Source organism: Ursus arctos, unplaced genomic scaffold (genome assembly GCF_023065955.2).
Source record: "Ursus arctos isolate Adak ecotype North America unplaced genomic scaffold, UrsArc2.0 scaffold_27, whole genome shotgun sequence".
NCBI lineage: Eukaryota > Metazoa > Chordata > Mammalia > Carnivora > Ursidae > Ursus > Ursus arctos.
This window is the reverse complement of record NW_026622952.1, coordinates 24,581,333-24,605,033: the sequence shown is the minus strand read 5'-3', so window position 1 is coordinate 24,605,033 and position 23,701 is coordinate 24,581,333. Positions and strand designations below refer to the sequence as shown.

Genomic DNA, 23,701 nt, shown 5'->3' with positions numbered 1-23,701 from the left:
CTATGGGATACTTATCGACATGAAGAATGGGTTTGGCTCATAGTAGAAACTCAATAAATGGTGTGTATAATCTTCATAACGCCTAGTGTGGAAAATAGCTGTAATGTGGAAGTGTGAACTGTCACTACCATCTAGTGGCAGTGGTCAGAAATGTAGTCACTGAGGAACGGAAAAAACAACAACAAAAAAGTGTTTACCCTTAGGGCATGCTCTCTTCCCAGGTTACATGGGAGACAAGCCCAAGGTGCCCCGTATCTTGTGGATCAACTGCCCTCTTGAGCAGCTGGAACGCTACTAGCCGTGTGCCGTCCACGGCGGAGCTGGCAAGAGGCACCGGGCATTGTCTACCTTCTGTAGTTCGGATGAGAAATCCAGGCTGAGAAAATGAAATCTGACTTGGCAGGAGTCAGGACTTATTGAGAGCCTTCCCATGCAGCATTAGGGAACAATGAGTTGAATTCTTTCTTTCTTAAATGGCTTATGTTCCTATCACAACTCTGTGATATTTTATTGTTCAGGGTGCTTTTTTTATACAACCTAAGGTATCAGGCAATAATAGCACACACTGCAATAATAGCACCCACTGAATTCCAGAAACTGACCACGTGTAATATATTAGCTAATTGCACCGTAGAAAAAATATTTAAAATGATTTCCTCAGGAATTTAAGACAATGGCTCATAAATGTGTGGGAAAACTCCTACATATCAATCTTAAAAAAAAAAAAACCACTAATACTGACTTGTGTGTTTGAGACGGCTGTGCCGTTAAAATGATGTAATAATGGGCATTGCATTTGCTTTCATGACATTAACGGAGCATCTTTTTTTCACACACATTCAAGTTGATTTACAGCACTTTATGTTTGCACAAAGCATGTATCACCTCACACATTATCAAGAATCAAACATTTTTAACTGCTCAGTGGTAGCTGGAAATTGTGGGGTAAGATACCAGGGGCACTTAACCAGTTGAAGATGTCTCGTCCATTAGCACTTGGCACAAGCTTAGTTGGATAGCATCGAATCAATAAACACGTTGTAATTAATTCAACATCCTCCTCTCCCATATTTCATCATTGATGTTCCTTTTATTTTTTCTGAATATAAAATAATGAGTACTTCTTCCATTAAAGCTGTTTATTTACTAAGGGTAATGATGTAGTCTGACATTTATCATATCCTTGTTAGAGAAAAATTCATGAGACCCTGTGCTAAGCACTTTTTATGCTTAGGATGCAGAACTGGTGGCCATATGGCTCCATCCTACCTTTATAGTTTAGAAAGCAGAGTGTTTCAAGTTTCTGAACCAACACTTGGAAATGAGAATTACACATGAAATTCTAGATTTACAACCTCCCTTGAAATATCAGGAGATGCGTTGAGCACAGCCTATGTACCATTCCCCACGGCAACTGTGAACTGGAACCCAATGTAAGAGCGCACGTGGGATGTCACATGCATTCACATTGCCTCTGGTCTCCAACACCCAGCGAAGGTACACAGCTCCATCCCAATCAGTCAGCCTATGCAGGGGCCTCAGCCCCTCTAGCAATGCGGCAAAGTCCGCAACAATCCATCACGCCCACACTGAGTTCATTAGCGGCCCTGCTAGCTCTCTGTCTATGCTCTCCGCAGCCGCCACACCTCTCCACCAGCAGAGGGAACGGGTGGTCTCTCACCCGAATGCTCCCATGACTTCCATCCCTGCCTTGCCCACAAATGGTTCTTCACACAGCAATCACAGAAATCTCCTTCAGGTTCCAAAACTAATCAAATTACACCCTTTCCAGGAATGCTGCAGTAGCTTCTCCTTGCACTTAGGATAAAATCCAAACACATTCATACAGCCTGAAAGGCAACTGTCCGTTCCACCATCACTGAGCGCCTTCTCAGACAATCCCACCCCCACCTGTCGCCCTACACCTGTGGTTAACAATGTGTCTCTCCCTCCGACGTGCCCACCTCCTCTGGTTTAGGGCTTTGGCACTTGCTGATGTCTCTGCTTGCAGTGATCCCCACCAGGCCACCACCTCTTCCTTGACCCTTCTACTCTTTCTCTCAAAAGACCTCCATGACTAACACAGATGAAACATCACTGCTCCTTCCCTTCAGGCTTTGTTCCATCCCTGGTTTATCTTCTTGACAAAATGTGTATGTTATTTGTTTGAAGGTTAAGTCTTCACCCACCGGGTTAGAAGTTTCGATGACAGTGGATATGTGTGTGTGTCCAAATCTCTTTTTCCAGTGCTGATAGCAGTACAGAGGTAATAGCAAGAAGGCTACACACAAGCTCTCTCTGAATGGCTCCTGTAAAGATTCTCACCTTATACATGCCAGTGTAAGCATGGCTCTGAGGTCATGTAACTTGCTCACGGATTGAATTCAAACCGCTTTACTTAACCCCAAATCCTCAAAACTGCTCCTTTCACTGTCCCTCACCCTTGGGTGATCTTGTCATACACTTATGAACCAAATAAAGTGTGGGATTGTGATGTAAAATTAAAGATATATTAACACTCTGAAATAAGAGTCTCTGGCCCTTTTTTTATTACAAAAGAAAAAAGAGAGAAAATACCTATACGGCATGATGGAAAACTCAAGTTGTGTCAAGCTACCTTGAGAACCCAGTGGACAATTTCCCCTAGCCAAGCCATGAGAAGTGATCCCCTTTAAATCAGCCACAGTCACGCTCAGGTGGTAACTCTTCCATTCTATGTACCTTATTCCTAGACTGAGAAACCATCTTCTACATCTTTCTTATATATGCATCTGAAACAAAACAGTGCTGTACCCTACTACAGTGTAGAGCCCAGTGTTTTCTTCTAAGTGGACTTGTCCCTGGTTTGAATTGTATGTAAACTTGTTTGCTGCAGACAGAGTTTTCCCACTTGGAAATTAAGCTGAATTGCAGGCAGCACAATGACAGCTTCGTCTTGAGAAAAATGCCTTCTCCCAATGTTTGAGGCTTATTAAACTCTGAATTTTAACCAACATCTCCTAATTTAACTTACACACCAAGCAACTCTCTCATTTGACAACACAGCAGAGGGAGTTAATTAAATTAGGTCCTAACAGTTTTTGTTATAAATACCTGGAGTTGCGTGTCACATTGGTGCTATACACTGACTCTCCTTAAAAACAAAAGGCCTTATTTTTAGACACAGCTCAACATCATTTTTCTTAAAGTTGAAATTTGTTCCTAATTATCTACTTCAGTATTAGTGCACACATATTATTTATTTTCCTTTGCCTCACATCCTTTTCAGAAAATCCACCAGATTTTTTTATTCCCTATGGAAATTCCTTTAGAATTATGTTGTTATGAAGCAGTTCAATCTTAAGGGTTCTGATTGACCTTAACATCCATACTTAGCCCTTATTGATCAACTAATATTTGTCCCGTAGTCTCCTAAGTTCTTTAGTATTATTTATTTTTCTTTTTACTTCAGCTTTATTGAAATATAATTGGCACACAGTATCTGCACATAATTAATGCGTGCAGTTTAATGAGTTTGGCCACATACATACACTCACGTTACTATCACCACAGTCAAGGTAATAGACATTTCCATCACTTCCAAAAATATCCTTGTGCCCACCCTTCCTTCTTTTCAGGAAAAACACTTAACTTGAGATCTATCCTCTTAATAAATTTTTAAGTGCCCAATATCTTATTGTCAACTACAGAAATTATGGTGTACAGATCTCTGAAACGTACTCATCTTGTACCCATAATTTTATACCCATTGAACAAGAACTCTCTATGTTGTCCTTCCCCCAGCCCATGATAATCACCATCATATTATCTACTTTGAGGATTTTAGATGCCTCTTTTAGAAGGAATCATGAATTATTCACAATAGCCAAGATATGGAAACAACCCAAAGGTGCATGGGCAGATGAATGACTCATTTACAAAGATGACACATTCTATCCGTACAACAAAATATTATTCAGCCTTAAAAGAGAAGGAAATCTTGCCATTTGCAACAACATGGATGGGCCTGGAAGACATTATGTTAAGTAAAATGTCAATCACTTCCGTTTTTTAGCATTATATTTTTCCCTCACAACTCTGAAGATAAGTATTCCATTCTGATTTCATTCCACAAATATTTTTGAGCATCTGCTATGTTCCAAACGAAGTTCTGGGATTGGCTATGCAACAGTGAATGAGACAGACACAACCCCTGTCCTTACTCGCCTTCTAGTGCAGTGTCAGAAGCAACAAACTAATCAACGACTGTTTGCATGTCCCATGATGGCAGTCACAGAGAGAAACACCAATCTAGGGTAATAGGTATGGAAGAAAGAAAAGTATTTGCTCCCAGACGAGGCTGCACAGAGATCAACAGCACATGACAAATAAGCCAGCTCATATCCAAGAGGAGATCATTTCAGACGGAGAAGGCAAAAGCACTGAGACAGAGTGTGCTTGACGTGGTTGAGAAACTACGAGGACACTGATGAGCTGGGGCCATGTGAAGTGGGAACAGCAGGGCATGAGATCAAGGGAGTGATGGGGGAGGTTTATGCAGAGCCTTGAAGAACATCATTAGGACTTTTGATTTTTTACTGAGACAGATGACAAGTCACTGGAGGGTTTTGAGTGGAGGAGTGATGTACAGTAACTTTAAATAAGAATCACTCCAGTTTCTGTGTTGAGAATAGACTGAACAAGGGCAAAAACAGAAGCAAGAAAATCTGTTAGGAGAGAATTGCAATAATTCAGGTAAGACATGATGGTTGCTGAGATGTCTGTTGTGATTAACAGTAAAGGTGTTGGAAGGTTGGATACTGTCTATGATGGGTAGAGTATATATATTGAGAGAGTATATATATAGGTAGAGTGTATATATATGGGTAGAGATAGATGTGGAATATGAGAGATGGAGTAGAGTTAGAAATAACTATAAAGTTTTTTAGCCTGAGGAGCTAAAAGAGAGAAATTGCCATTTTCCAAGAAGATTGCAGGAACAGGTTTTGGAGAGAAAATCTAGGTCTGTTTTCAACACGTTATGTTTGAAATGCTTATTGAACATGTAAATGGAGATGTCAAGTAGACAATAAGATGTATGCACGTGGAGTTCAGAGGAGGAATCTGACTAGAGACATTTTTGGAAGAGGTCATCCTATAGATTATAGTGTTTCAAGCTACAATATAGAGTGAATATCAATGGGAGAAAGCAGACCCTGAGCTGTCCAATATTCAAGGGTGAGGAACACTAAGTGGTATTAGTAAAGGCACTGAGAAAGCAAGAGTAGCCAGGAGGAGAAGCAACAAGTGGTGTCCAAGTTGTCAGTGAAGGCAGTGTTCAGAGAGGAAGGCATGATCAGCTGTGTCAAGTGCTATGGACAGGTCAAGGTGTACAACTGACCAGCAAATCTGACTACCTGGCCACAGACCGTGGACCTGCCTAGTGCTAGTTTGGTGCAGTGTGGGGGAAGGACAGAAGTTTAACTAGATTGGGCTCAAGAAAGACCAGGGAAGGGTTGGACATAGGTAATATAACCAACTTTTAAAATTGTTTGTTTGTTTGTTTACTTATTTATTTATTTATTTCCCTGAAGAGAAAGAAACAATTGCAAGAAGGGGATATCCAGAAATGTACTAGTCCAAATGTCCTAGTTAGTAAAATATAAATGTGGATATCTTTGTGAATCAATATCACTTTATGTGTAATCTGAAAGTATTTAAAATATCTGACTTCTCTCCTCTCTCATATGTCACCTTGATTCTTATTTTTTTCCTTTTCCTCCCTCAGAGAAATTTATCAAGGTAGTATAAAGTTAATTTCAATCAATCAATAAATAAATAAAATTAATTTCAAAGTATATTATTCTGTGAAAATGATCTCTGTCTAGGACCTTAACATATAACAAACCCTAGTAAATTATCTCTCACTTGTACATCTAATCAGCTGCAGTGAATGGCCCCATTTCTAGCAAACAGTAGCAGATAAAATATTGTGTGTATGTATGTGTATGTGTACATACTTGTTAATATTTATGTGTGCTTTATTTTTTTGAAGATTTATTTATTTATTTGAGAGAGAGAGAGAGAAGTGGGGTGGTGAGGACAGAGAAAGTCTTAAGCAGACTCTGTGCTAAGTGGGGAGCCCAACCCAGGGATCTATCTCATGATCCTGAGATTGTGATCTGAACTGAAACCAAGAGTCAGAGCTTAACCCACTGTGCCACCCAGGTGCCCCATGTGCTTTTTTTATTTTAATGAGGAAGCTGGTCTTAAGGATTTTCAAGTGCCCTTTGTTCTTAGTATTCTACATCTGTTAAGTAAAATGTTGGGTTTTTTCTTTTACAAAGAAAATCTGTGAAACATAAATAGGCATTTTTATCAGAAGAATATGCTCTCATGAATTTATAAATCGAAATGGATTAGCCTCACATTCAACAACATAATATTTAAATCATTCTGTCAGAACAGACCGTTGCTGCATTCCTTCATTTAAAAAAAGTAACTTATTCAACAGTAGAGAGTTATTTTTTATTGAAAGATTTATTTATTTATTTATCTGAGAGAGAGAGAGAGAGAGTTCGTGTAAGCTCATGAGTGGGAGGAGGGGCAGAGGAAGAGATTCTTCAAGCAGACTCCCTGCTGAGTGTGGAGCCCTATACAGGACTTGACCTTGTGACCTATGAGATCATGACCTGAGCTGAAACCAAGAGTCAGACACTTAACAAAATGAGCCGCAGAGGTGCTCCAACAATGGGGAGTTATATAGAATGATAGAGAGAGAGAGAATATTTATTTATCAGCTCAATATGTTGTATTTCTATACATTTGGTGCATGCTTTAGCAACACGTTTACTAAAATTGGAACAATCAAGAGAATACTAGCATGGCCCCTGAACAGGATGACATGCGCATCCATGAAATGTTCCATATTTTCTTCATGAACAAAATAAGAAGCTTGGCAAGAAACTACCAATCATCAAAATAAAACAAAATAAACAAAAAACTCCTAGCGTTGAAATGTACAATAACTGAACTAAAGTATTCAATAGTTTCTAAGTAGACAACCAGGTAGAAGAAACACTCAGCAATTTGAAGGGTAGAACATTGGAAATTACCCAAAGAGAGGAACAAAAAGAAAAAAATAAAATAGAAAGAGTGAAGAAAGCCTATGGATATTATGGGGCACATTAAAAAGAAAAAAAAATCACATGAAATTGCAGGGGAAAAGATAGAGACCCAGAAAATATATTTAAAGCAATAATGGCCAAAAGCTTCCTGAACCTGAGGAAACAAATTGGCATCAAGATCCATGAGGCTCAACGGACCCCAAATAGGTTGAACCTGAATAAGGCTACCCCAAGACACATTTTAAGTACCCTGTCAAAAGTCTGTAAGACAAAGTAGGGGAGTTACATATAAGGCAACTCCCATGAGAACAAACTGAGCCCAAAGTTAGCAGAGGAAGGAAATAACAAAGAATTTTTAAAAAGCGGAGATAAATTGAGAACAGGAAAACAATAGAAAAGATTAACCAAAGTAGGAGTTGATTCTTTGAAAAGATAAACTAAATTGACAAACACTTAGCTAGGCTAACCAAGGAAAAAAAAGAAAAAGGACCCAACTGAACAAAATTACAAATGAAAAAGGGGAAATTATAAATGATACCTCATAAATACAAAGGATCATAAGAGGTTACTATGAACAATTATACAGTAACATGCTGGACAACCCCTAAGAAATGGAAAAATACATAGAATCCTACAACTTACAAGACTGAATCAGAAAGAAATTGAAAATCTTAGCAGACTGATACTAGTAAGGAGACTGAATCAGTAATCCAAAATCTCCCAACAAAGAAAAGATCAGGACCAGATGACTTCACTGGTAAATTTTACCAAACATTTAGAGAAGAATTGACATCAGTCTGTCTGATACTCTTCCAAAAAACTAAAGAGGAGAGAAGACTCTTGAACTCATTTTATGAGACCAACATTATCCTGATACCAAACCCAGAAAAGCACACTCCTAGAAAAGAAACTAGAGGTCTTATACATTTTGAACCAAAATTTTGCTTATAAAAGTCTGGTGGCATCACAGTCCTGGACTTCAGCTCCATTACAAAGCTGTAATCATCAAGACAGTATGGTACTGGCACAAAAACAGACACATAGATCAACGGAACCAAATAGAGAACACAGAAATGGACCTTCAACGCTATGGTCAACTAATCTTTGACAAAGCCAGAAAGAATGTCCAATGGAAAAAAGACAGTCTCTTCAACAAATGGTTTTGGGAAAATTGGACAGCTACATGCAGAAAAATGAAACTGGACCATTTCCTTACACCATATGCAAAAATAGACTCAAAATGGTTGAAAGACCTAAATGTGAGGCAGGAATCCGTCAAAATCCTAGAGGAGAGCAAAGGCAGCAATCTCTGTGACCATGGCTGCAGCAACTTCTTGCTAAACGCTTCTCCAAAAGCAAGGGAAACAAAGGCAAACTGAACTATTGAGACTTCATCAGGATAAAAAGCTTTTGCACAGCAAAGGAAATAGTCGACAAAACCAAAAGACAACTGACAAAATAGGAGAAGATATTTGCAAATGACATATCAGATAAAGGGCTAGTATCCAAAATCTATGAAGAACTGATCAAACTCAATATCCATATAACAAATAGTCCAATCAAGAAGTGGGAAGAAGACACGAACAGACATTTCTCTAAAAAAGACATATAAATGGCCAACAGACACATGAAAAAATACTCAACAACCCACGCAGGGAAATACAAATCAAAACCACAATGAGATACCACTCACACCAGTCAGAATGGGTAAAATTAACCACTCAGGAAATGACAGATGTTGGCAAGGATGCCGAGAAAGGGAAACCCTCTCACACTGTTGGTGGGAATGCAAGCTGGTGCAGCCACTCTGGAAAACAGTATGGAGGTTCTTCAAAAGGTTGAAAATAGAGCTACCCTATAACCCAGCAATTGCACCACTGGTATCTACCCCAAAGATACAAATGCAGTGATCCGAAGGGGCACCTGCACCCCAATGTTTATAGCAGCAATGTCCACAATAGCCAAATATGGAAAGAGCCAGATGTCCATTGACAGATGAATGGATAAAGATGTGGTATATAGATACACAGTGGAATGCTACTCAGCCATCGAAAAAGTGAAATCTTGCCATTTGCAATGACGTGGATGGAATTAGAGGGTGTTTTGCTAATCAGAACAAGCCAAACAGAGAAAGACAATTATCATATGATCTCACAGATAAGTGGAATTTAGGAAACAAAACAGAAGACCATAGGGGAAGAGAGGGAAAAAAAATACAACAAGACAAAATCAGAGAGGGAAACAAACCATGAGAGACTCTTAAGGAAACAAACTGGACTCTTAGGAAACATACTGATGGCTGCGGGAGGGGAGAGGGATGGGGGAATGGGGTAACTGGGTGATGGACACTAAGGAGGGCACATGATGCATGAATCACTGACCTCTACCTCTGAAACCAATAATACATTATGCGCTAATTGAATTTAAATAAAAATTTTAAAAATGCTTATTAGATAATCTTGTTTTCTGATTAAAATACAGATAGTCTCAGATTTTAATGGCTTTCAATTCAACATGTGACTATAAATTCACCTCTAGGAAGTTGGAATTAGTTTTTCCATAGAAGCAACACTCAACTATGCCTGGGTTCCCGGACTAGTCCTCACAGGGCATTGTGATTCTTACACAACGTACTGGTGCACCCTGGAACCATGCAGTGTTCCCAACTGTGCTTTCTATACTGCGCACTTGTTTCTCTTGGAATACATACTCCTTAGTTTTAATGGGAAATGCCTCAAGAAATTTCAACTCCAGTGTGCAAGCCAACATCTTCCCCTAAACTTCTATATTTATGCCATTGTTCAGTTATGAATAAGGCGCTTTATTTGTTGTTAAGGAGCCCAGCAGATTCAGAAACAAAAGACTGATGGAATTCTGGAATCAGTGGTTGGAAAATCCCAGTTCCAGGCAGAAGAGCAGGAGCTCTGTTTTGGGGTTGCCAAAAGGGTAGCTCTGAGCCAGGGGATGCCAGGAGAAACCCAGTACTTCTGCTACAGCATAAATATATTTCATAGTATCTAACGATTTTTTTTACAAAGTCATTTAGGTGCACTCTAAGAAACGTCTAAAGAAATTCACTCTCCCCCTTACCCTCCCTGCAGCATCCTATCAGTTTCACCTCCTAAATAACTGCTGCATCTATATCTCCCTTTTGACTCTCACTCAGTTCATTTGAATTGCCAGCATATCTTGCTGGGAACTGTTCGATGCCCAGGCTTCCGTGGTTGGCAACCACGGGACGTGGTTTTGTGAGACTGCTGTTTTGAACCTTCCCTACTACGTGGTGCTAATGTTCAGGGTGATGAACACAGAATGAGAGATCCGTTAGTGATTCTGCAGGGGTGGTATCCAGATTCGCGCACAGTTAGACTGTCTTCATGTGGTCGAATCTACTTTTGATTTCCAATGTGAGGCTGGGAGGCTGCTGATGAACACAGAGCCATATTGATGGTGTCCCTTTGTTCCTGAATCATCTCCCCACACTTCCCTTAACAAGTTACTGAGTGGCTTATAAAGGTAAATAAGATCCACTTTGCAATAAATTATTAAAACAACAATTTCATTGTAAGAGAGAAATTTTTTGCACCATCACCCAACAGACCTCATCAAACATTGATGTTTATGTATATATTGTAAAGGGTGAATTGTGTGGATTGACGGGTCAATGGTACTGTGAAGTTTCTATATTTTCCCGATCTGCTCATTTAGTTCAGTGTGGCACCGTGTAGTTTTATATTTTATTACTACTGATTTCATGTGCACATAGCTGACGGACCAAACTGGCAATTTCTAAAGATGAGCTGCGAAGTAGAAGAGGAATTTTCTAGGTGTATAGACAATTCTGATAAGGTTAGTGATTAAGAATTACAATCTTTTGAATCATTACACGGCACTAGTTCACATGAAACACAAAAGGAATTTTGTCTTTACAATGAAAGCCACTTGTCACGGGTTTTACATGAGGAATTGAAGTTGTCCCATTCACTGTGCATTGCAAGTGGAAAACAGCTTACAAACGAAGTACTGGCTTTGGCAAAATTGAAGACACTTAACTGCAAATCACAGTCACTCGGTGCGTAATGGTGCTGATTATTTTAAACGGCTACTGGAATCTCAAATAGAGTAAAGCTTTTGCAGAGAAGCAAAAAGTCACATTGGTGAAAAGCCTCAGGAAGCAAGTCACTTAGTAGCAGAATTTATTGACCAGAAAAGGCAAAGTCAAACAGTTGGTAAAACCTTAGTAATGTGGCATGAAAAATTACGGTGAGTATATATTGAGAATTCCAAGATAAAACGTAATATGAGGAGCTGGGATGGTTCTACTCTCCACAGCATCATCAGTCAACACATTGATGACTTGGCCCTGATACTGAGAATGACTTCTATGACACAGCTTCTCCATCGAAAGATCTACCAACAAATAAAATGGTGGTAAAAATTAAGAAAAAAATATTTTTCTGTCATGAGTAGGTGCTTTAAAAAGGCAAAGACCAAGATGTATTTAATGATCTGTTTTCCTGTCCGGAAACTAAGGGTTTGGAGAAATAGTGTTGGCGTCTATACAGATGATACCCATCAATTGCTGACCTCACGGAAGGTTTTGCCTCTATGGCCGACACGAACAACAAAAACAAACAAACAAACAAAAACCCCTAATGTTTTCACAGCACTTTATTTGCTTTGCAGTGAGGTACTTCGTAAAAAGCTTTTGGACAATGCTGCAAGAAATAATTAACATAGTAAGATAAAGACAAGTTTCAGAATGTTTCAAGACTGTGGACACACAGACAGAGAGCATGATGGACAACAAGAAAGCTGCAGAAATGAGTATTATCAGTCATGTTTTCATCAAGTGAATCTGTTGAATGGGTTTCCTCAGCCCTGTGGAGAAAGTGATTAGGTTTTAAGTGATATCATTGAATATAAAAGGAAACTGGAACACTGGAGAAACCATGGTTACAAAGGAAAAATCTGAACTGTTTCCAGGGCTGCTTGAGTTTAGGACAGGGAAGGCTGTCAAACACCTCCTGTCTTTTTCAAACCTCCTTGGAAGGACTGCGGAATGGGATTGACTAGTATATCCCCCTGTTCGCATTAGTGCTCAGCTGGGTGAGGAACCCTCTCTCTGAATCTTCTGTTCAGCTGGAGAGCTGGACTTTGAGAGAAGACGAACGATGCTGTGAGCTGCGGTCTGGTACCATTACCCCTGCCCAAGATCTTGGGGTCTGAGAAAGAGGGATATCCTCCTGTGTCTTTGAAAGCAGAGACCCCTTGGCTGCAATGTGAATTTCTTCCATGTGTGAGCAAGCTTCTTGTTTTCAAGCAACAAGAATGAAGGCAGAAACTCTCTTTTCAGTAAAAAAATGAAATCCATGTCTGCTTAGATAAATTTTAAACTGAGAACCTAATATTGTGCAACAAAAAAGCACAATTTTCACATGAAAGGGATACACTTGGTTTTGTTTGTACTTATAAAAATCCTACGTCTTGGGTGTATATAGATTTATAAGAGAGCAAGAGCCCAACAGTTGCATATAACATTTTTTTAATTGTGCATATATCTGTGTTTGATTATATCATGCAATAAGAAAATATTTTTTTTAAATCTTGTATAAAATTGTACTTTAGGCATTTCTATTCTTACCGATTTACTATTTAGATAGTAACTTTACTATTTCATTATTAATAAACTTGAGTTTGTGAATAACATAATTTAATTTAAATATATTTACTACCTTTATTTTAGTCAAACCCACTGAGTCAACCTTTATGAAAGAAAGAAAAGCTATTTTGTCTTAAACCAGTTATTTAAGAGAAATTAATTATGTTTTTCTTGTAGGTGTTTAACATTTATGACAATAATAAAAGAAAAAAATTAAGTTCAAGAAATGTAAACAGAGGTTTTCTTCATTTTATTTTATAGTTTGACAAAACGTTATATATTTTTTTTTGGTTGCTGTTTTAAAAACAGAAAATTACCGTTACAAACACTATATGCACATACCATGTCTTGTTAGCATCTCTTACTGCAGAAATTTGTGATAGGACTGTGGCCTATTTGAAAAAGGTTAAAAAATAAAAATAAATGGAAAAAATAAGGACAAGAAGGAAAATGATTTTGTATTCTTTGTGCAGAGGGGAACCCCCCAGAAGAACAGGCCACAATGCCGGCCAGAAGGAAGAGAGGCACGGAGCCCGCATCACGCTCTACTGTAAGGAACGCGGGCAACTGCTGTTGCTGGCGCACTGCCATCCTGGGAGCCATCATCTGACAATGTGGCCCCAGGTTCCCTGCAGCCGGAAATCACCTCCAATCCTCCTCCCAGGATAGACCACGAAAAGCTGCTTGAGCCACGTCACTGCCTCTCACACGGCAACTCATGCCCTTCCCTACTCTCCATGAAGTGACCACAAAAACGATTTTTAAACATAAGCCTGGTGGAGTTATTTCCAAGCTTAGAATTGTCTTCCAGCTCCTAAGTCTTCAGAATGAATGGCACTCTTGTTAGGAAGGCAGGCATGTGCTTCACGGCCTGGCCCAGCAGGCCCCTGCAGGTGTCTGCCCTCAAGGGACACCAGCCCTGTGATCGCAGGGACCAAACTCCTGTATGTTCCAGCCTATGTCCTGTCTTGACTGTCTGCTCTTATAGACCCATCCCCATGTCCCTAATCCATGCTGCCTCATCCTTCTTGGTAGAGATCTACTGTCCTGGTATCATCCCTGCTTCTCCCTCTGCTCTTCCTTCTGCAGGACCCCTACCACACATTGCACGTGGCTGCAGATGGGTGCCTACACGTCTGCTTTCCTTCTAGACCAGTAGTCTGCAAGCTGCAGTCCACAGGCCAAATTCAGCCTGTGCCAGATCCCTTCTGGCCTTCTAGCAATGGGTTCTACATTCTTTAGAGTTGTGGGAGAAATACAAAGTAAATACGGCAAAGACAGTGTGTGGCCTGCAAAGCCTGCAATGTATACTAGGTCACCTTGGGGGGGAAAGGTTTGCTAACCCCTGTTCTAGGTCCTGTGGTCTCTGAAGAGCCAGGTCTTGCTCTACCCTGGTCTGACATATCACTGAAGTATAATAAATATAGACTGACAATATAAATAAAGGAATAAGCGCATCTCCTGAAAGAAAAAGGCCAGCAATGGAAAAGAGCAGATTTCTTAAATCTGGATATAGGGATTTGATACATGTGTTCCTGATATTATTTAAATGTTCATATTCTTACATTTCACTATAATTTTCCTTATTTTTGATTGGAAAGAGTTCTAGGTAAAAGGCTAGGAAAAAGAATACGAGAGTAAAGGAATGAAGGTCTCTCTGAAACAACGAGGAGTAATAGCATAACTGTCCCCCCCAGCTCCTCAATCCCTAAACCTGGGAGTCATGTTTTATTTTTCTGGTTCTTTTTCTTCCCATACTCAATCATCAGCAAAGCTTCTGAAGTCTCCTCCTTAAAATGTGTCCAAAATCCGGCCACCCACCACTTTGCCCTCACCTGTTCATTCCAGCCACACCGGCCTTTCTGTTGCTCCCCATTTATGTCAAACTCACTGCTACCAAAGGGCCTTGGCAATGCCTACCCTAACCTCCCCTCTCCCTTCCCCCATCCCCACATTTTCTAGGGCTCAGCTCAAGAGAACGCCTTGCACACAATCTCATCAATACATGACGCCTAACATCCATGACCTTGACCTCAGCAACCTCTATCTCTTTGCTCAATTTTTTTTAGTTCATTTACTTGTTTGTTTGCTTTTCATGGCACCCCCCGGCACCTGTCCTGAGCACCACTGTGACCCTAGACAGCTGGCATGCAGACACTCACTCCACGAGTGCTGTAAGTAAATGATGAGCAAATAAACAAATAAGCAGGGCACACATGATACGTGTGTAGACGTTGCGAATCTCTGCTTCCTTTGTTAGAACTGGGGTACAGCATCAGAACCCTGATTCTCTCCTTACATCACTACTCGCTTCTCAACGTGAACACAGTAGGACCTGTTTCTCGGAATGCTCCAGCCACCTGTCTGTCAGCACGAGCCTGTACCTAATTTCCACACCTGTCTCACTCTGCTTCTGGAGCTGAGGCAGTGACGGATAGTGGTTAAGGAGGTAGACTTTACGTCTTTGTGATTCAGTTTTCTCACCTTTAAGAAAAAAGCATTAATAATAGAACCTATGACACAGTGTATTTAAGGATTCAGTGAAATAGTGAACATAATCTCTTTCTGTTTCTAAAACCTATTAATTTTTCAGGCAGTATCAGTGAGTATCTTCTGGCAGTTTTTTCTGTATGATAGCATCTCTCACCCACTCCCATCCTTGAGATACTTGGAAATTCAAATGAATTAATGTATTTTTTTAAGCCAATATACATCTTAAATTTTGTGAGCCTGGAACTGATTGGCTTTAAGCCGTTGTGTAGAGACAGGGGACAAGTGATCCTGGGTGCACTGGATGAATGACATAGTCTGCCCTCTGGGAACCTGGGACAACACAACATATTTTACTGGACATGCAGAGTCATTTCACCCTTTACTCCTATTCATGACTTCTGTATTGGTAAATCTCTTTTCCGATCTGTTTAATAAAGGTATAAAAACAGTTTTTTGGATGATATATTTTGCTCTTCATAGCTCAGCTGGATACCAGCCTACAGTGTGGTTTGTTATGCTGTCTATAGATGTGACTGATGACAAGAACTGTTCACTCCAACCCATCACATCCCCTCCGTGCTCCAGCCAGTGGCCAACTTGGATCTGATGCTCTCTGCATGTGAGCAAGCGCACTGTGACACAGGTGCCTCACACCATCCTGCTTTCCCAATTCCCGCCTTGTTTTCAGATACTGAAGGGTGAAGCCCTTGTTGGACCTGAAGACTTCCCCAATCCCACAGCGGCCGTGAAAGGCCAAGTCTAGAATGGACAAGGTGTTTCACGGCAAAGGTTTGAAGACAAGGAAGAGGATTTTGTGGACTCGTGTTCTGAAGTAATGGAAGGAATGGGGCAGCAATCATAGAAAGAGTAGATTTATGGGCACAGTGGAATCCTTTCCAGCCTCCAAAACACAGAGGCGTGGTTTCCCAAGCGAGGTCAGAGCTCTCCATGGGGACAACAGCATTATGATTTGGAAGGAAGGACAAAGAATTATTGGAAACTTGAAAAGTGTCTTGACACAAAGCTTGAAAACTGATGTATTTATCATTTACATGGTATATATTTTTTTAAATGAGATCAGCTCACAGACCTGTAATTTTGCATATTTTTACATTCAAGAAGCTTCCATCACCACTACATTTTGAACTAAGTAGTAGATGCCAAATTAAGGGGTTCTCAAAAATGTCTTTTTATTTATTTGTTTGATTATTTATTTATTTATAAGATTTATTTATTTATTTGAGAGAGAGAGTGAGCATGAGCCATGGGGAAGGGCAGAGGGAGAGACTCTTGAAGCCGACTCCCCTCAGAGCAGGGAGGCTGACACTGGGGCTCGATCCCACAACCCGTGAGATCACGACTTGAGCCAAAACCAAGAGTCAGATGATTAACTGACTGAGCCACCCAGGTGCCCCTCAAAAATGTCTTTTTAGAAAGTGTTTTTAGGCCGTTAGTTACAAAGGTCCCTCTGAACTGTGGTAACTTTCCCTTATACATCTGAAAACTTTTCTAGGTAGACTGCAAACATCTTCAGAAGTGGTTTAACCTGAATAAAATGAAAGGAAGTGGGGAGACATGTGGAGACTAAAGCAAAAGACATTTTCATAAATTAAGAGGATTCAAATCTGATGCACATCCTTCAGATCTATTCTGATACAAGAATATTTACATGAATATACTCCAATATAATCCATGTGTGCCTGCTGCTTTAGAGGATCAGAATATCTATGTAAACTGTACTTTTACTCCATATAATTTAATGTACATAAAAATAATTCTACTTCATACCTCAATACAGAAGAATGGAACTTCTTTCATTAATTTTAAAAATCAATCTTATTTGAAATTAACAAAATTATAAAAAGATTTACTTATTTTAAATGGAAACAAATGATTCTTATTTCTTGAAATTAGTGGAGGTAGAAAATATGTGCTGTGTTGAAGACTGCATAGAAGAGGGTTACTATTCCAGAAGTAGTTCACCTCATATTATAGACATGTCATTTACCATCTGTAAGGTGAAGCGATTTTTTTCTAGATTTATTTATTTATTTATCTGAAGAGAGAGAAAGAGCAGTAGGGAGGGGCAGAAGGGGCAGAAGGAGAGAGAGTGAGAGAGAGAGAGAGAGAATCTCAGACTCCCCACTAAGGACAGATCCCCACACTGGCATGGGGCTCCATCACACAAGTCTGAGACCATGACATGAGCCAAAATCAGGAGTGAGATGCTTAACTGACTGAGCCACCCAGATGCCCATCTGAAGGTTTGAAGGTTTTTTTTTTTTTTTTAAGATTTTATTTATTTATTAGACAGAGATAGAGACAGCCAGCGAGAGAGGGAACACAAGCAGGGGGAGTGGGAGAGGAAGAAGCAGGCTCATAGTGGAGGAGCCTGACGTGGGGCTCGATCCCATAATGCTGGGATCACGCCCTGAGCTGAAGGCAGACGCTTAACCACTGTGCCGCCCAGGCGCCCCCCATCTGAAGTGTTTTTAAAGAGTGACACTGAAGAACTGAATGTATTCAAGTAATAGATATATATGACTCCTAAAACCAACCAGACAGCCAGATAGCCAACGAACCAACCAACCAATAAATTATGGTAAGGAAAAAAAAAAAAACACCTACTCTGAATGCTTTTCATCAGTTAGTGTAAGGTCGCACTAAATGCAATGTAGTATTAATTTATGAATACATGAGAATATACTTAAATAGGCTCTACACTAACACAGCAGTATTTCAGATCCACAGGCATATACCATCGTCGGAAGCTTGCCGAAATATGAGTACACTAGTAACTTTCTTTCAGAGAGTTTATAATAATTTGGGAGGTCGTTACTTGCCTCTTCAGATAAACCAGTTTATAAAACGCAAAGGATGTGACACAGGTAGCTGATTCATAATCTAATCTTATATCTGCTTAGTACCTTAGTTTCTTTACTATCATGAGACTTTATCAGATAGACTAGATGTCTCAAAAATGACAATATTATAGAGGCAGGATATCCATGGCAACTGAGACAAGAGGAAGCTAATGAGGAAGGCAAGATTGTGACTGTGATACTGACTTTGAGTAGTCAACAACTACAACCCGACTTTGTCGGACCTGTAACTGTATTGATGATGTCCATTGTAGCACTGCTTATGAGAACAACGTCTTGGAAACAACCGGAATATCTGTTAACCTGGAATGACTGCACAAGTTTTAGTGTGCCCATACTTACATAGACGTTCTGAAGATATTAAAGTGGGTAAAGTAGACATATAAATAGATCTAGAGAGATGTTCATGTTTTATGAAGTGAAAAATAAGCAAAGGATTGCAGGACATTAATAATATTTGTATTTCACACACACACACACACACACACACACACACACACACCCATAAATGTGCACACGTACAGATACATGAATAATCAAATACCCATATTTATATAGTCACAGAAAGGCAGATTCCTATATAGTGGGGCAGGGAGTAGAATTTAATTTGTTCATATATTAAATGATAGCATTTGGATGGCATTTACATTCTGTGTTTTATTTTATTTTTTTGAAAAGAACTGAAATATCCATGTATAATTTCGAATGATAATATGTGTATGTGTGTGTCCTTAAGGGTTACATAATGAATTCTTGACTACTGTACCTCATTCCCATCTAAGTCAATGCTTTTCATAGAATAGATAAAATATAGAAAGACAGAGGATAGACAAGAAGTATTCTTTTTCAGAGTAGCAACTTGAGGCAGAAATGAAGATGATATTTTATTCCATAAGAACAATGAAAGGAAAAGTCTGAAGAGAAGAAAGGCACATGAGGTGAGAGAAAAGGGGAAATACTGGTCCAAGGGAACAAACTTTTGTTATGCAAGATAAATAGTTCTGGAGATCTAATGTATAGCATTGTGATATGGTAATGATACTGTATCATACACTTGAAATTTGCCAAAAGGGTAGATCTTATTTGCTCTCATAATTAAGGTAACTCAATTAACTTAATTTAAAAGAAAAGGTAACTATATGAGGTGATAAACATGTCACTCAGCTTGACTGTAATCACAATGTTTACATATACCAAAACATCATGTTTTGTACCTTAAAACTATAGAATTTTTTGTCAAATATACTTCAATAAAACTGGAAAAAACTCTGCAAAAATGCATATGATAACTGTGAATAAACAAATATTAGATATATAATCTTAATATGTTGACTTTATGATTACTGAAAGTCATTGTTATAATAAATTTCATTTTTCAGTTCAATTCTACCATGGCAATCTCTAGCAATTGTATCCTAAAATAAAGCTGCATAAGTTTTACATTTTGGAAGAAGATGAAGACAAAGAAGGAAAAGAAGGGGAAGAAGGAGAAGGAGCAAGAAGAAGAAGAAGAAGAAAAAGAAGAAGAAGAAGAAGAAGAGGAGGAGGAGGAGGAGGAGGAAGAGAGGAGGAGGAGGAGGGGTAGGAGAGAAGGGGAGGAGGATGTAGGGGAAGGGAAGAAGGAGAGGGGAGGTGGAGGGGCAGGGGAAGAAAGGTACTTACTGAAAGTGGTAGGAAACACCCTGAAAACCATTCTGACCAGTTTAATATGAAGTTTGAATTGAGTACGGTAACACTTATGGCACTTTGGTGAGTGTGTGCAATAAACACAATTGGGTTGAGGAAGATGACAGCTAGAGCAAACCAGACTGGAGTCTGGAGAAGGGCCAGAGCTGGGAGGGCAGGGAGCCTGCTGCTGCAGTGACCCAGTGTTGAGGTGAAGACCGATCCAAAAAACCAGAAGGGCTTAGAATCAAAAAAAGGCAGGACTAAGTATGATGAGAATGGGAAGCTATGACTCCCATAGTGATCTCAACATTGTGGTCAGTCAAAAGACTAACTGACCAGTCTGTAGAAATGGCCAATGGATGGTAGCACCCAGGTTTCGTTGAGTTGGCTAGGGTTGTTATCTTAGTCTAGTTATGTTAACTGGGACACTCAATGCTTCAGAACATCCATAGGTGGAAAATATTAAGAGAAAGTAAATCCACAAGAGGAATGGAAGTGATTTAGTGATTTGAACAATATGTCGAGAGAGCCAGACCTAGGAAAACTGAAAGTCCTACATGAGTAGCCAGAGAAAATAGGACACCAACCAATTGTTGTGATACGTTCGGCAGAAAATACTCTACCAGTATTTTCCTAACAAGTGGTAGAGGAAGCAGTGGGGGCCAGAGCCATTGAGGGAAGCACCCCAAGTGCCCATGATGATGAGAAGAGCCATGAGGAACCGTGGATGTGGACGAGCACTCTGCAGGCAGGCGGTGCTCAGGAAGGTCCTGGGACAAGCTGTCAGGACTGGGCTGCACGGTCCATGAAGGAGCCACAGCAAGCATTTGGAATGTGAGCAAAGCCTGGACAGAACCCAGCAGAGGGTGGAAAAACACTTCAGAGCAGGTGGAGGAAAAAAGGAGAGCTTTACTGAGCAGTGCTGGTTAATCAGGGTAGGGTGTGTGTTTGGGGTCCAGAACCAAGTGAGAGAATGTGGTTTTTCAATGCAGAGCTACACAGAAATTTTCTTTTCATTCTAGAGACATAGCGGAGTCCATCTGGTGTGGTAAAGGAAGACCACAGCCTGGAGGCCATCCCCAAGGATTTAGCTAAATACTCCCAAGGACACATCTCCAATGAGGGTGTGAGGACGCAGGCTGAGCTCTAGGAGGGCAAGAGGGCAGAGAGGCAAAGTGTGGGTGTCTAATGATTTAGGCTGGATTAGCTCTCAACGAGCTCCATTTTGAAAATTCCACATCTGAAAGAACTCAGTAAAGATTTCACATATGTGTTGCTCGTCTTCCTGAAGCCTGCATCAAGATAAACTCATTTTACATATAAATTTTAAATATATATGTATCTCTATATATGCTCGTTTCTGAGGGCTTTTAATTCAAATATGAGGATTTTTTCAAATATATGCCAATCATAACTTTAAATTTCTTTTCATTTTTCATTCATTTAGTTATTTATATACATTATGTGTGTATATATATATATATATATATATATATATATATATATGCATAAGTTTGGTATCAGATATTTCTCCATGAAATATATGTAGTTGAGCATTTTAATCATTGTATCTATATAGGGCTTTGCAAGTCTGTCTATTAAAACTGCTTCCATAAAGCATTTATTTGAACAGGTCATTTTCTCCCAATGTTAATGGGAGAGTGTTAAAACTGGTGATTTTAATTCTGACCAAGGACAAATAAAGTCAGATATGAATGTAGCTAATGAAGTTATGCTCTAGATATTTTAAAACCTGTATTTTTCCCTATATTCGCTTATTACATAAGACTTCTCACAGTACCTGATAGCACAAGACATTGGAACTATTCAGAATCATAAATGCCCTCTGTGGACTTTATACACATGAAATATTTAATTAAGAACACTTTTGTTCATCGTGTTAGAATTTAGAAGTGATCCTGTGAGATAATCTAATGGCTCCAGTCATCTAGCAAATGTGTCATGTGAAATACAAGCCTTTCTCTCAACAACAACAAAAAAATCCCTATTACAAATAAGTTCAAAATCACTTCATTGACTTCAAGGAAGCCACGTGGGTGCTAGCTGTTTTCTGTTAAGAAAATAATAATTATTTGCATCTCTCTCTTGTAAGCACATTCAAAGGAAGGTAGGACTCAACATTCCTGTACCACCTTAGAGATTTACTGTTTCAAGTACAGCTGCTCAGCATCTGACCATGGAGAGATGGCCAGAGGGTACCAATCAGTGGGGTGCCCTGCTCCCCCTCCACTGCCGGGGGCCTACTTGGCACTGTTGACAGCTACCGACACACTTCATCGGAAACCCGCAAAAACAATTACCAGTTCATTAACACAGTCTTTCAAATACACACGTCAACCCATCACTTAGAGGACTGTGAAGACAAGCAGAACACAGTATCCGGACCTTTGGAATATTCTCTTTTTAAGTATGAAGATTGGTGAGAACCACTGAATGACTGTCAGAAATACAGACCAGCTAGTGAAGAGCATCGTGTTATGAGGAAGCCTACTACTTGCAAAATAGTAACCACAACTGAGCTTAATAATAACAAATGCACATTTTGGGTTGTATGTAGGATGTTCTGATGAAAATAATATTTTTTTTAAGCTGGAAACATATTAGTACAATGTCTTTGGCTAATTTAGGACCCATATAATATATAGACTTGTGGGATTGGTGGCCTGGAAATAGCCGTATAATATTAAAAAACCAAACTTCAGTTATGGCACAACCTTCTCTGCCTCCCCAGTGATATAAAACAATAAATGTTTGGTCATTATTACAGGCATTTTTTCAAAATCATTTATTGGTTCTCACAATAGGCCACTCACTGTGCAAGAGAGTGGAAATTCAAAGATGTCATACACATAGGGTTGCTTGCAAAAGAAAATTTAAGTAAATTAATTCATTCAAATTTAAGATTTCTAAGATGTACCTTTACATTTTGTACCATTAAAAAATAAACAAACAAAAAACTCTTAAAAATAAGATACAATGTTTAATTTTCGCTTTCATCAAGTTAGGAATTGGTCATACAAGGCTATTACTGTTTGGGGAATTTTTCCTGTATTTTGGGAGATTTGACCATTTCTCCTGCTTTTGTTGAAAGGAGTGGTCACGCCCTCCAAGAAATGTTTAGAGTATGGAGGTAATCTTTTTACAACCACAGATAGTAAAATAAAATAGAGCTTCTTCTACGGGTGGATATTTTTCCCTTTGTCTCCTCATAGGGTAACACAGGTCCTGATTTGCCAGGATAATTATAGTTTTTGGTTGTTTCCAGCTGAATTATTAATACATTACCCTTTAAAAGAGTTTTGGTTCAGTTAATAAATTATATGGTCAACCCATTAATTAGCTTGTTGGTTTGCAAGAAAGTATAGAATTTCTGCCATGAATCCATGATGAATATTGCTTCAATAATTCAATAATACTGCATTTTCACCCTGATACCCTGTTTTCGTTCAGGGAGCAGGACAAGGCACACAAGCCTGCAGCAGTACAATCCTTTCAAGATCTGAGAGTTTAGTAGATGGCTGGAGAAATAAGCTTGAAGAAGCAAGTGGCAAAATGAGAGTGGAATGGTGTCAGCTGCCCTGCCATGAATGACAGATCTCATGAAAAGGACTTTTTCCCATGGACTGTAGAGAATTATTGAGGATATAAAGGTAAAGAACAACAGAGTCATATTTTACCTTTGTTCTCATTGCTGTACAAACGCGGGCACTGATGCACTGTGGTGGGAGTTTCTATGAACACAATTTTAGCACAAGATACATATTTGGGCAATAAGTATCAAAATTATGAATGCATGTAAATTATTACTCGAATTCTAATTCAAGGACTTTAACCTACTGAAATAATTGCCGAGAGAGTGAACATAAAGA

The 23,701-nt window shown here is 39.4% G+C and overlaps 1 protein-coding gene and 1 non-coding gene across 2 annotated transcripts in view; one reads left to right on the top strand and one right to left on the bottom strand.

Annotated features, from left to right (window-relative positions):
* CSMD1 (CUB and Sushi multiple domains 1) overlaps positions 1-23,701 on the bottom strand; it is a 1,583,970-nt gene that overhangs the window by 512,725 nt on the left and 1,047,544 nt on the right. The window lies entirely within an intron of this gene.
* On the top strand, positions 6,812-6,913 carry LOC113262303 (U6 spliceosomal RNA). The gene has a single exon (XR_003318752.2). It is a non-coding gene; the product is annotated as a U6 spliceosomal RNA (small nuclear RNA).